Source organism: Aotus nancymaae, unplaced genomic scaffold (assembly GCF_030222135.1).
Source record: "Aotus nancymaae isolate 86718 unplaced genomic scaffold, 86718_ANA_hifiasm-v0.15.2.pri h1tg000004l, whole genome shotgun sequence".
Classification (NCBI taxonomy): Eukaryota; Metazoa; Chordata; class Mammalia; order Primates; family Aotidae; genus Aotus; species Aotus nancymaae.
The window spans coordinates 67,392,534-67,405,867 of NW_026988415.1; positions in this window are offsets into that span (position 1 = coordinate 67,392,534).

Consider the following 13,334-nt stretch of genomic DNA (forward strand, 5'->3'; position numbering starts at 1 on the left):
TTGTTGATCTTTTCAAAAAACCAGCTGCTGGATTTATTGATTTTTTGAAGGGTTTTTTATGTCTCTATCTCCTTCAATTCTGCTCTGATCTTAGTTATTTCTTGTCTTCTGCTAGGTTTTGAGTTTTTTTGATCTTGCTCCTCTATCTCTTTCAATTTTGATGATAGGGTGTCAATTTTAGATCTTTCCTTGCTTCTCATGTGGGCACTTATTGCTATATATTTTCCTCTAGAGACTGCTTTAAATGTGTTCTAGATATTCTGTTATGTTGTGTCTTCATTCTCGTTTGTTTTGAAGAACATCTTTATTTCTGCCTTCATTTCATTGTTTATCCAGTCAACATTCAAGAGCCAGTTGTTCAGTTACCATGAAGCTGTGCGATTCTGGTTTGGTTTCTGAATTCTGAGTTCTAACTTGATTGCACTGTGGTCTGAGAGACTGTTTGTTATGATTTCTGTTATTTTGCATTAGCTGAGGATGATTTACTTCCAATTATGTGATCAATTTTAGAGTAGGTGTGATGTGGTGCTGAGAAGAATGTATATTCTGTGGATTTGGGGTGGAGAATTATGTAAATGTCTATTAGGTTTGCTTGGTCCAGGTCTGAGTTCAAGTTCTGGATATCCTTGTTAATTTTTTGTCTCGTTGATCTGTCTAATATTGACAATGGTGTGTTGAAGTCTCCCACTATTATTGTGTGGGAGTCTAAGTCTCTTTGTAAGTGATTAAGAACTTCCATTATATATCTGGGTGCTCCTGTATTAGGTGCATATATATTTAGGATCGTTAGCTCTTCTTGTTGCATTGATCCTTTTACCATTATGTAATGCCCTTCTTTATCTCTTTTGATCTTTGTTGCTTTAAAATCTATTTTATCAGAGATGAGAATTGCAACTCCTGCTTTTTTTTTCTCTCCATTTGCTTGGTAAATCTTCCTCCATCCCTTTATTTTGAGCCTTTGTGTATCCTTGAATGTGAGGTGGGTTTCCTGGATACAGCACACTGATGGGTTTTGGCTTTTTATCCAGTTTGCCAGTCTGTGTCTTTTGATTGGGGAATTTAGTCCATTTAAATTTAGGGTTAATATTGTTAAGTGTGAATTTGATACTGCCATTATGATGCTAGCTGGCTGTTTTGCCCATTAGTTGATGCATATTCTTCATTGTGTTGATGCTCTTTACCATTTGGTATGATTTTGGTGTGGCTGATACTGGTTGTTCTTTTCTATGTGTAGTGCCTCTTTTAGGAGCTCTTGTAAAGCAGGCCTGGTGGTGATGAAATCTCTGAGTACTTGCTTGTTCGCAAAGGATTTTATTTTTCCTTCACTTATGAAGCTTAGTTTGGCTGGATATGAAATTCTGGCTTGAAAGTTCTTTTCTTTAAGGATGTTGAATAGCGGCCCCTACTCTCTTCTGGCTTGTAGGGTTTCTGCTCAGAGATCTGCTGTGAGTCTGATGGGCTTCCCTTTGTGGATAACTCGACCTTTCTCTCTGGCTGCCCTTAGCATTTTCTCCTTCATTTCAACCCTGGTGAATCTGATGATTATGTGCCTTGGGGTTGCTCTTCTTGAGGAATATCTTTGTGGTGTTCTCTGTATTTCCTGGACTTGAATATTGGCCTGCCTTGCTAGGTTGGGGAATTTTTCCTGGATAATATCCTGAAGAGTATTTTCCAGCTTGGATTCATTCTCTTCATCACATTCAGGTACAGCTATCAAACGTAGATTACGTCTTTTCACATAGTCCCATATTTCTTGTTGACTTTTTTCATTCCTTTTTACCCTGTTTTCTCTAATCTTGCCTTCTTGTTTTATTTCATTGAGTTGATCTTCGACCTCTGATTTCCTTTCTTCTGCTTGGTCAATTCGGCTGTTGAAACTTGTGCATGCTTCATAAAGTTCTCATGTTGTGTTTCTCAACTCCATCAGTTCATTTATATTCCTCTCTATGTTTTCCATTCTCGTTAGCATTGCATCAAATCTTTTTTCAAGGTTTTTTGTTTCTTTGCATTGGTTTAGAACGTGTTCTTTTAGCTCACGGAAGTTTCTTATTACCCACCTTCTGAAGTCTGATTCTGTCACTTCATTACACTCATTCTCCATCCAGCCTTGTTCCCTTGCTGGTAAGGAGTTGTGATCCCTTGTAGGAGGAGAGATGTTCTGGTTTCAGGTGTTTTCATCCTTTTTGCACTGGTTTCTTCCCATCTTTGTGGATTTACCCACCTGTCGTCTTTGTAGTTGTTGACTTTCTGATTAGGTCTCTGAGTGGACGTCCTGTTTGTTGATGATGAAGTTATTTCTTTCTGTTTCCTAGTTTTCCTTCTAACAGTCAGGTCCCTCTGCTGTAGGACTGCTGGAGGTCCACTCCAAACCCTGCTTGCCTGGGGATCACCTGTAACAACTGCAGAACAGCAAGTGTTGCCACCAGTTTCTTCTTCTGCTTTTTCCCAGAAGGATACCTGCCAATTGTCAGTCTGAGCTCTCCTTTATGAGGTGAATCTTTGGATATACGGGGGTCAGGGAGCTGCTTGAGGAGACAGTCTGTCCTTTATAGTAGCTCAAGTGCTGAGCTGTGAGCTCTGTTGTTCATTCAGAGCTGCTGGGCAGGTACGTTTAAGTCTGCTCCAGCAGAACTCATAAACCCCCCTTTTTTCCCTGGTGTTCTGTCCCGGGGAGTTAGGGCTTTATTTATGAGTTTCTGCTGTGCTGCTGCCTTTTTCTTTCAGGGCTGCCCTGCCTAGCAAGGAGGCAGCCTAGTCACTGTCTGCCTGCAGAGGCTTTGCTGAGCTGCTGTGGGCTCCCCCCAGCTGCCATGTGAACTTCCCTGCAGTCCTGTTTATATGGGTGTAGTTAGAACTGCCTCCGCAATGGTGGCCTGCCTCTCTAATGACGGACTCTCTCTGTAATAGTGGGTTGCCTCAGCAACGGCAGGCTGCCTCAGCAATGGCGTACTGCCTCCTTAGTGGTGGAGTGCTTCGGTAATGGCAGACGCCCCTCCCCCACCGAGCTAGACCATCCTGGGTTCAGCTGTGCTTGCTGTGAAACTCTCAACCCAGAGTGTTTCCAATTGCTGTTTTGTTGTTGTTTTGTTTTTGTGGGGGTGGGACCAGCTGAGCCTGATCACCTGGCTCCCTGTCTCAGAGCCCTTTTTTTTTTAGTTGAACAGTCGACTCTCTCCCAGGTGTTCTAGTCACTTGTTGAAAAGGCGCCAGGATCTGTGTGATTTCCCATGTTGCGAACCACTGTGCCGACTGAAACAGCAGCCCTGAGATTTGTGGTGCTTTTTTGCCCAGGAATCTCCTGGCCTGGCTCCCTTTTTCAGTCCCCCTTTTTTGTTAATCAGATGAATGAGTGACTCTGCCTTCCCGGAGTTCCCCTTGCTGGCTAACGGGACCCAGTCCCGTTTACTCTGCATCGGGACCCGCTGCGCTGGGGCACCGGCAAAACAGCTGCGCCATCCAAAACAGCCACGCTGGCGACCTGTAGGGCTCCTCCACCTGGGAATCTCCTGGTCTGTGGGCAATAAAAATCCGTCTGGAAATGCGGCGTCCACTCACCCTCTGTGCTTTTACTGGGAGCTGCAATCCTGAGCTGCTCCTAACTGGCCATCTTGGATCTTCCAATCTCTTCCAGAGTTTTTATGTTTTTGTTTTACATCTAAGTCTTCAATTCATCTTGAGTTATTTTTTCTACATGATATAAGGAAGGGGCACAGTTGAAATTTTCTGCATGTAGCTAGCCAGTTCTCCCAGTACCATTTATATCAGGAATAATTTCCCCATTGATTTTGTCAGGTTTGTCTAAGATCAGATGTTTGTAGGTGTGTGGTCTTATTTCTGAGTTCTCCATTCTGTTCCATTAGTCTGTCTATTCTTGTACCTGTACTATGCTGTTTTCATTACTGTAGCCTTGTAGAACAGTTTGAAGTCATGTAGCACGATGCCTCCAGCTTTGTTGTTTTTGTTTAGAATTGTTTTGGATATTCAGGCTTTTTTTTTTGGTTCCATATAAATTTTAAAACAGTTTTTTCTAATTATGTTAAGAATATCAGTGGTAACTTAATGGGAATAGCATTGAGTTTATAAATTACTTTGGGTAGTATGGTCATTTTCATAATATTCTTCCTACTCATGAGCATGTAATGTTTTCTATTTGTTTGTGTCCTCTATGAGTTATTTGAGTAGTGGTTTGTAGTTCTTGAAGAGGTCCTTCACTTCAATTGTCAGATATATTCTTTGCTATTTTATTCTTTTTGTAGCAATTGTGAATGAGAGTTCATTTATGATTTGGCTGTCTGCTTGCCTATTGTCGATATATAGGAATGCTAGCGATTTTTGCACATTGATTTTGTATGCTGAAGATGCTTATCAGTTTAAAAAGCTTTTGGGCTGAGATGGTGGGTTTTTCTAGATACAGGATTATGTCATCTGCAAACAGAGGTGATTTGACTTTCTCCTTTATTTGAATATCTTTTATTCTTTTCTCTTCCCTGATTGCTTTCGCCAGAACTTCCAATACTATGTTGAATAGGAGTGGTGAGAGAGGACACACTTGTTTTGTACTGGTTTTCAAGGAGAATGCTTCCTGCTTTTGCCCATTCAGTATGATATTGGCTGTGGGTTTGTCATAAATAGCTTTTATTATTTTGAGGTATGTTTTCCTCAATACCTAGTTTATTGAGAGTTTTCGACATGAAAGAAGGTTAAATTTTATTGAAAGTTTTTTTTGCATCTGTTGAGATAATCGTGTGATTTTTGTCTTTAGTTCCACTTATGTGATGAATTATTCTTATTGATTTGTATATGTTGAACCAACCTTGCATACCAGGATGAAGCTGACATGATAGTTGTGGATAAGCTTCTTGATGTGCTGCTAGATTCAGTTTGCCAGATTTTATTGAAGATTTTTGTACTGATATGCATCAAGGATATCGATCTGAAGTTTCCTTTTCTTGTTGTATCTATTCCAAGTTTTCATATCAGGCTGATACTGGCCTCATAGAATCAGTTAGCAAGTTGTTCCTCCTTCTCAATTTTTCAAAATAGTTTCAGTACAAATGGTACCAGCTCTTGTTCTTCAGCTACGAATCTGTTGGTCCTGGGCCTTTTTTTTTTTGGTTGGTAGGCTATTTATTACTGCCTCACTTGCACAACTAGTAATTGGTATATTCAGAGATTCAATTTATCTCTGATTCAGTCTTGGGAGGGTGTATAATTCCAAGACTTTAACCATTATTTTTTCTAGATTTTCTCATTTATGTGCATAGAGGTTTTAACAGTATTTTCTGTCAGTTGTTTGTATTTCTGTGGGGTCAGTGGTGATAAACTCCTTATTGTTTCTGATAGTTTTTGTTTGACTCTTCTCATCTTTCTTCTTTATTAGTCCAGCTAGTAGTCTATCTATTTTATTCATTTTTACAAAAGAACTCCTGTATTTGTTGATTTTTTGAAGGGGTTTTTATGTCTCTATCTTTTTCAGTTCTACTCTGATCTTGGTTATTTCTTTTCTTCTGCTTATTTTAGGGTGTGTTTGCTCTAGATTCTCTATTTCTTTCAGATATGTCAGGCTGTTAACTTGAGATCTTTCTAGGTTTTTGATGTGGGCATTTAGTGCTATAAATTTCCCTCTTAACACTGCATTAGCTGCATTCCAGAGATTCTGGTACATTGTCTCTTTGCTTTAATTGGTTTCAAATAACTTTGTGATTTCTGCCTTAACTTTATTATTTACCCAGGAGTCAATCAGAAGCAGGTTTCTCAATTTCCATGTAGTTTTGTGGTTTGGAGTGAGTTTCTTAATCTTGAGTTCTAATTTGATTGCTCTGTGGTCTGATAAATGGTTTGTTATAATTTCCATTATTTTGCATTTGCTGAGGAGAGCTTTACTTCTAATTATGTGGTCGATTTTTGAATTAGTGTCATATGATGACAAGAATAGTATGTATTCTGTTGTTTTTTGGTGGAGAGTTCTGTAGACACTTATCAGATCCACTTGATCCAGAGATGAGTTCAGGTTCTGAATGTTTTTGTTAATTTTCTGTCATGATGATCTGTCTCATATTGACAGTGGAGTGCTGATGTGTCCCACTATTATTTTGTGGAGATCTAAGTATCTTTACAGGTCTCTAAGAACTTGGTTTATTCATCTGAGTGCTCATGTATTGGTTACATATATATTTAGGAATGTTAGCTCTTCTTGTTGAATTGAACCCTTTACTATTATAAATTCCTTTCTTTGTTGTTTTTGGTTTAAAGTCTTTTGTCAGAAACTAGGATTGTGGCCCCCACTTTTTTCTGTTTTTCATTTGCTTGGTAAATATTTTTCCATCCCTTTATTTTGAGCTTATCTGTGTCTTTATTCAGCCTGGTGTTCTGTGTCTGTTTGTTGGGGCATTTAGCCCATTGACATCTAAGGTTAGTATTGTTATGTCTTAATTTAATCCTGTCATTATTATGCTAGCTGGTTATTTTGCAGACTTGTCTATGTGGTTGCTTCATAGTTATCACTGATCTGTGTACTTCAGCATGTTTATGTTGTGGCTGGTAATGGTTTTTTCTTTCCATATTCAGTGCTTCATTCAGGAGCACTTGCAAGGCAGGCCTGGTGATGACAAATTCCCTCAGCATTTGCTTGTCTGGAAAGAATCTTATTTCTCCTTTGCTTATGAAGATTACTTTGGCAGAATGTCAAATTCTGGGTTGAAAATTCTTTAAGAATGTTGAATATTGGCTCCCACTTCTGGCTTGTACCGTTTCCACTGGGAGGTCTGCTCTTAGTCTGATAGATTTCCCTTTTTAGGTGACCTGACCTTTCTCTCTGGCTGCTTTTAAGGTTTTTTTTCTTTCATTCCGACTTTGGAGAATCTGATTATTATGTGGCTTGCAGTTGATCTTCTCATGGAGTATCTTAGTGGTGTTCTCTGCATTTCCTGAATTTGAATGTTGGCCTGTCTTGCTAGGCTGGGAAGTTCTCCTGGATAATATCCTGAAGTATGTTTTTCATTTGGTTTCATTCTCCCCCGTCTGTTTTAGGCACTCCAATCAGTTGTAGGTTCAATCTCTTAACATAATTCCATAATTCTTCAAGGCTTTTTTCACTCTTTTTTATTTTTTCTGTATTCTTGTTTGCCTGTCTTATTTCAAAAATATAGTCTTCAAGCTCTGAACTTCTTTTCTCCACTTGGTCTATTCTGCTAATAATACTTGTGATTGCATTGTAAAGTTCTTGTGATGTGTTTTTCAGCTCCACCAGGTCAGTTATGTTCCTCTCTAAACTGGCTATTCTGACTGTCCATTCCAGTGTTGTTTTATTATGATTCTTAGCTTCTTTGCATTGGATTGCGACATGCTCCATTAGCTCAGCAAAGTTCATTATTACTCACTTTCTGAAGCCTGCTTCTTTCAATTCAGCCATCTCAGCCTCAGCCCAGTTCTGTGCCCTTGCTAGAGAGGAGTTGCAGTCATTTGGAGAAGAGGCACTCTGGCTTTTTGCATTTTCAGCATTTTTGCATTGATTCTCATATTTGTAGGCTTATCTAACTCTGATCCTTGTGGTTGCTGACCTTTGAATGAAGTTTTTGTGTGGCCTTTTTTGTTAATGTTATTGTTGTTTTCTACTTGTTTGCATTTCTTTTAGCAGGCAGGTCCTTCTTCCATAGGCCTGCTATGGTTTGCTTGAGGTCTGCTCCAGACGCTACTTGCCTCAGTTTTTCTCATACCCGGAGGTATCCTCAGTGAAAGCAAACATAACAGCTTGCTATCACCACTGAAGGAAAGATAAAAGCAAAGATAGCAGCCTGATTCTTCTAGCAGCTCAAACCCAGAGGAAAACTGACATGTGGCTGGACTGAACTCTCCTATAGAAGGTGCTGGAGACTCCTGCTGGGAGGCCTTACCCAGTCAGGAGGAACAGAATCAGGAACCCCTCTAAAGAAGCTGTCTCTCTGTCCTGTGGTAGAGCAGGTGCATTGCACTGGATGGGACCGTTCCTCATCCAGACCATGTGTATTCTCCAAAGCTGGCAGGCTGAAATGGCTGAGTCTACCGAACCACAGAGGTGCTGGCTGCCCCTCCCCACCAGAGCTCAGAGCTCTGTCTGTAGAACCCTTGCTGGAGTGGCTAAAGCCACTGCAGGGAGGCCTCCCCAAGTAAGGGATGGATCAGGGTTCTGCTTAAAGAAGAAGTCTGGCCACGATCTGGCAAGGCTGCTGTGTTATGCTGGGGAACACCTTTTTGTCCAGACTGCCTGTATTCTTCAAATCTGGTGGGCTGAAACAACTGAATCTACTAAACTGCAGAGATGGCAGCTGCCCTTCCCCCCATGAACTTAGTGTCAACTCAGTCAGACTCCACCCTTCTGCCACCAGTTGGCTGGAATTCCAAGCCAGTGAGTCTCAGCTCATGAGGTGGCCGCAGAACAATGTCACTTGGCTCCTTAGACTCGGATCCCTTCCTGGGAACATGCATGGATGGATCTTCTGCATTGCCATGGAACCTGGGGCCAGAGTATGCTGACGTTTGGGGTCTCTGTGTGTACCCGAGAGGCCACTCTGCCAAGACTCTGCACAGCTCCATGTATTGTACTCAAAGCTCTTGTTGTATGGGTTCACAAGGGGATCTCTTGATCTGTGGGCTGCAAAGATCCATGGGAGAACTGTGGTTTCTTGGGAAGGATCGCTCAATTACTCACCGCTTCCCTTGACTGTTGTTGAGGGTTCCCTTGGCTCCATGATGCTCCCGGGTGGATCATGACGCCACCCTGCTTCTCTTTGCTCTCCACGGGCCGAGCTGTTTGCCTAGTCAGTCCCAATGCAAGAACCCAGATATATCAGTTAAAGGTGTCAAATTCACTTGCTCGTTTTATTCCTTTCCCTGAGGACCACGTATCACAGCTGTTTCCAGTCAGCTATCTTGGATGCTCTTGCTTTTGAGGTCTTAATCATAAATTTTTTGCCTAGGCAATTATTCAAAAAAGTTATTCCTAGGTTTTCTTCTAGAATTTTAATGGCTTCAGGTCTTATATTTACATGTTTAATATATCTTTAGTTGATTTTTGTATATGGTGAGATATAGGGATTTAGTTTCATTCTTCTACACTTGGTTATCCAGTTTTCACAGCACCATTTATTTAATAGGGTACAGTTTCCTCAATTTATGTTTTTTTAATGCTTTGTTGAAGATCATCTGATTGCAAGTATTTAGATTTATTTTTAAGTTCTCTTTTCTGTTCCATTGTTCTATGTATCTACTTTTGTACCAGTACCATGCTATTTTGGTTACTCTAACCTTTAATATAACTAAAATCAAGTAATGTAATGCCTCCAGATTTGGTTTTTTTGCTTAGGATTGTTTTAGTTATTTGTGCTTTTTTCCGATTCCATATATGTTTTAGGATTTTTTTTTTCTAATTCTGTGAATAATAATGTTGGTATGTTGATAGATATTGCATTTAATCTGTAAATCGCTTTGGGCAGTATGGTCATTTTTACAATATTGATTCTTTCACTTCATGAGACATGAGTGTTGGATGTATTTTCATTTGTTTGTGTCATCTACAATTTCTTTTTTTTTTTTTTAATTCAGCTTTCACCAGTTTTCGAATGCACTCATTGTTTTTGAGAAATTTTATAATATGCATATAGATTCATGTAAATTACCCACCACAATCAGGATACAGAAAAGTTCCATTACCACAAAGAATTGTGCCTGGTTTTGAGCTTTTTCTAAATGGTACCATACAGCATAACTTTGTTCTTTTTTTTTTTTTTTTTTAATGAAAGAAAGAGAAAGAGAAAGGGGGAGAGAGAACAGGAGTCTTGCTCTATTGCCCAGGCTGGAATACAATCTAAAAATTGGTATTAAAAACCTCTTTTATGCCGATAATTGAGGTTAACAGTGGAGACAGGAAGGAATAAGGGAAGAAAATAACAATTTCTTTCATTAGTGTTTTTTATAATAGTTTCCTTGTAGAGATCTTTCACCTCCTTGGTTAAGTATATTCCTAGACAATGTTTTTGCAGCTATTATAAAAAGGATTTAGTTCTTCATTTGATTCTCAGCTTGGTCATTGTTGGTGCATAACAGTGCTACAGATTTGTGTATATTGATTTCATAACATGAGATGTTATTGAATTCATTTATAAAATATAAAAGTCTTTTGGAGTAGTCTTTAGGATTTTCTAGGTAAATAATATTATCAGGAAACAGAGAGTTTGACTTCTTCCCTTCTTATTTGGATGCCCTTTATTTCTTTCTCTTGTTTGATTGCTCTGGCTAGGACTTCCAGTACTATGTTAAGTAGAAGTGGTGAGAGTGGTCATCCTTGTTATGTTCCAGTGCTGAGGGGGAATTCTTTCAAATTTTCCCTAGTCAGTATTATGTTGGCTGTCAGTTTGCCATATAGGTATGGCTTTTATTATGTTGAGTTATGTTCTGGAACAATTATTTACGAGATGAAAAAATGCTCATTAATTCAAAACATCCCATACAAATCTATAAAATATGGCCACCATTTCATAATGTATGTGTGTGCATGTATGTGTAATTATCTGAACTATATGTCAATAGAAAAAATTATATTGGAAAAACACCATAGAAAGCCACCAAAATAACAATCATGAATAATCATAAGATATTTTTTACTCTAAATTCTGCATTGGTGAATTTTTCAAATTCTCAACAACAATGACATGTTAATTTAATGTGGAGGAGATAATAAATTTTCTTAGACTGTGAAAGCCCCAATAGAAAAATAGACTAAGGATAAAAGTAGGCATTTCAATTAAAAAGACAACCAAATAGATAATATACAGTGGAAGAAAATGCTTAATCACAGAAGTAATTTTTAAAAGATAAACAGTAATCAAATAATGCTTTTTATTTATTGAATCATTAAAAATTTTAACAAAGGCAATACTCAACACTGTCTAGAATGAATAATAGAGACTTCCATTCTAGAGCACTTCAGATATCTGTAGAAAACAGAATTAAAAAAAAAATTTGAAGGCTAAGAAATTTGTTTTTATCTGTCATACTTTAAGTCCCTATATCAGGATATTGGTAAAGGGCAAAACTAAGATGAATGAAGAGAGAGAGGAAATGTTAGTCCTTGTACACATTCAAAGAGCAAACCTGCCTTCATAGACCACCCAAGAATAGTCAGACTTGCATCACAAGAACTTTTCCTAATTCCATCCTTGAAACCACCATACTAATCTTATAATAAATCCCAGAGTGTGGGGGTTATGGTTGCCTAGAAGATCAGCAACACGGGGAAAATTTTTAAAGCTGTAGACTTCACTTTTGCTAGACTTTCCTAAACCCCCAATTTCCTCTCTGCTTTACAGCTTATGTTATAGGTAATTTGTACTATCTTTCTCCTTATCAGTCCATATGTTTGTTGAATTGGAACTAGACCCATTGATCCTTCACTGTCAGGACACATTGTTTCTCCTATTACACAGTACACATTATAAATCCTATAAAATTCTCCTCAAAGCAGGAAATAGAAGGGAAGGAATATCCATTAAATAGACAATCAGACAAAGAATGGTAACCAAGCAGGTCTTTGATCTAGGGGTACAGGGTCTCCCCTGGGGTCTGTAATTGCTGCTCTCTTTCCCCTTAATGATATTATCCTCATTACATAAACCCTACCAGATATGACGAGAGACTGAAGGAAGGAGAGGTTTCCTTCCAAAAGGAAGGAGATTAAGTAAAGAGCCTATTTTAATAATCTGGGTGGAAATAATAACATCAATATTTATTTAGTGCTTACTTTGTATCAGGCACAATTCTAAGCATGTTGCACATATTTACTCACTTAATCTTTAGAATAACCCTATGAGGTAGGTACTGTTATTGTCCATATTTTATACATGAAGGAGAGGTTATTTAAGTATCTAGCCCAGAGCCACACAGCTAGTAAATGGATTTTCCCAAATCTGCCACAGGAAGTAAAACACCAGCAGAATGGCATGTCTTATAAATATGCTAAAAATTATGTCTTATAATGATCTGGGGATGAGAACCGTTTTTCAAAAAATTAGGAATATGAGTATCTGTTTCTAAACCAACTCCTGCAAGCCAGAGTTTTTCTCTAATTAAAACTTTTCATTTGGTCTATGATCCAATAAATCACAAATGTTCTGCTACTGCTTCCTGTCTTCAGGAAGTCCCAGGTTACTAATATTATAACCTGAGCTGTGTCCATGACTTGCTTTGCTTTCTTAGAATTTCCTCAAAGTCAACTGATAAGAGTGTTCACTTTTTAACAGTCACTATATATATATATATATATAACCTAAGCTGTGTCCATGACTTATTATTATATGTGTATATATAATAATAACCTAGGCTGTGTCCATGACTTGTTTTGCTCTCTTAGCAGTTCCTCTAAGTCAATGTATAAGAGTGTTTACTTTTTTAAATACCCACAAAAACTTCTCAATTTAATTCAGTCATTTCCCATTTATTAACATTCACTTTGTTTCTACCTTTTTTGTTTTTGCCGTTATTCACAATGTTACAATAAACATTTTTCATTTTTTTTGATAAATTTCAAGTCATAGGGTTGCTAGGTGGAAAAATATTTATAGTTCTAGCATTTAATGTTACCAGATTATTGTACATATACATACACAAAGATGTAACAATACTCATTTTCACCAAGCCCCACCTTACCTTCAGAGCTAAATATTATCACACTTGAAACTTTTTACCAATAATAAGGGTTAGAAAGAATATCTGAGTTTAGCTTTAATTTGTATTCCTCTATTAGTGAGAATGAGCACCTTTTCATATGCTTCCTGGGCATTTTGAATTTGTTAATCTGTGAATGGATAATTGATACCCATTGTATATTTTTAAAATTTTGTTGGATCTTTTGCCATTTAAAATTATTAATTTTATGGGGCTGAATTTGTCATTCTTTTTTCTCTAGTGAATTGTAGATTCCCTGGCTTGCTTAAGAATCTCTTCAACCCTTATGTTATGCATAATATTTCTACAATTTTTAAAATTTGAGGTAATTGTAGATTCATATGCAGTTGTGTGAACACATGTATTCCTTATTCAGATTTCACTAATGATAACAACTTTCAAAGCTATGGTACAATATCACAACCAGCAAACTGGTGTTAGTGTAATCCACTAATCTAATTCAAATTTCTCTAGTTATATATGTATAGTATTCCTTTGTGAATGTGTATCTATTTAGTTCTAAGCAATTTTATCACCCGTAGGCTTGCAAATTCACCACCATAGTCAAGATACAGAACAGTTCCATCACTGCAAAGACTCCCCGAGTGTTGACCTTTTATAACTATAATTCTTTTGCT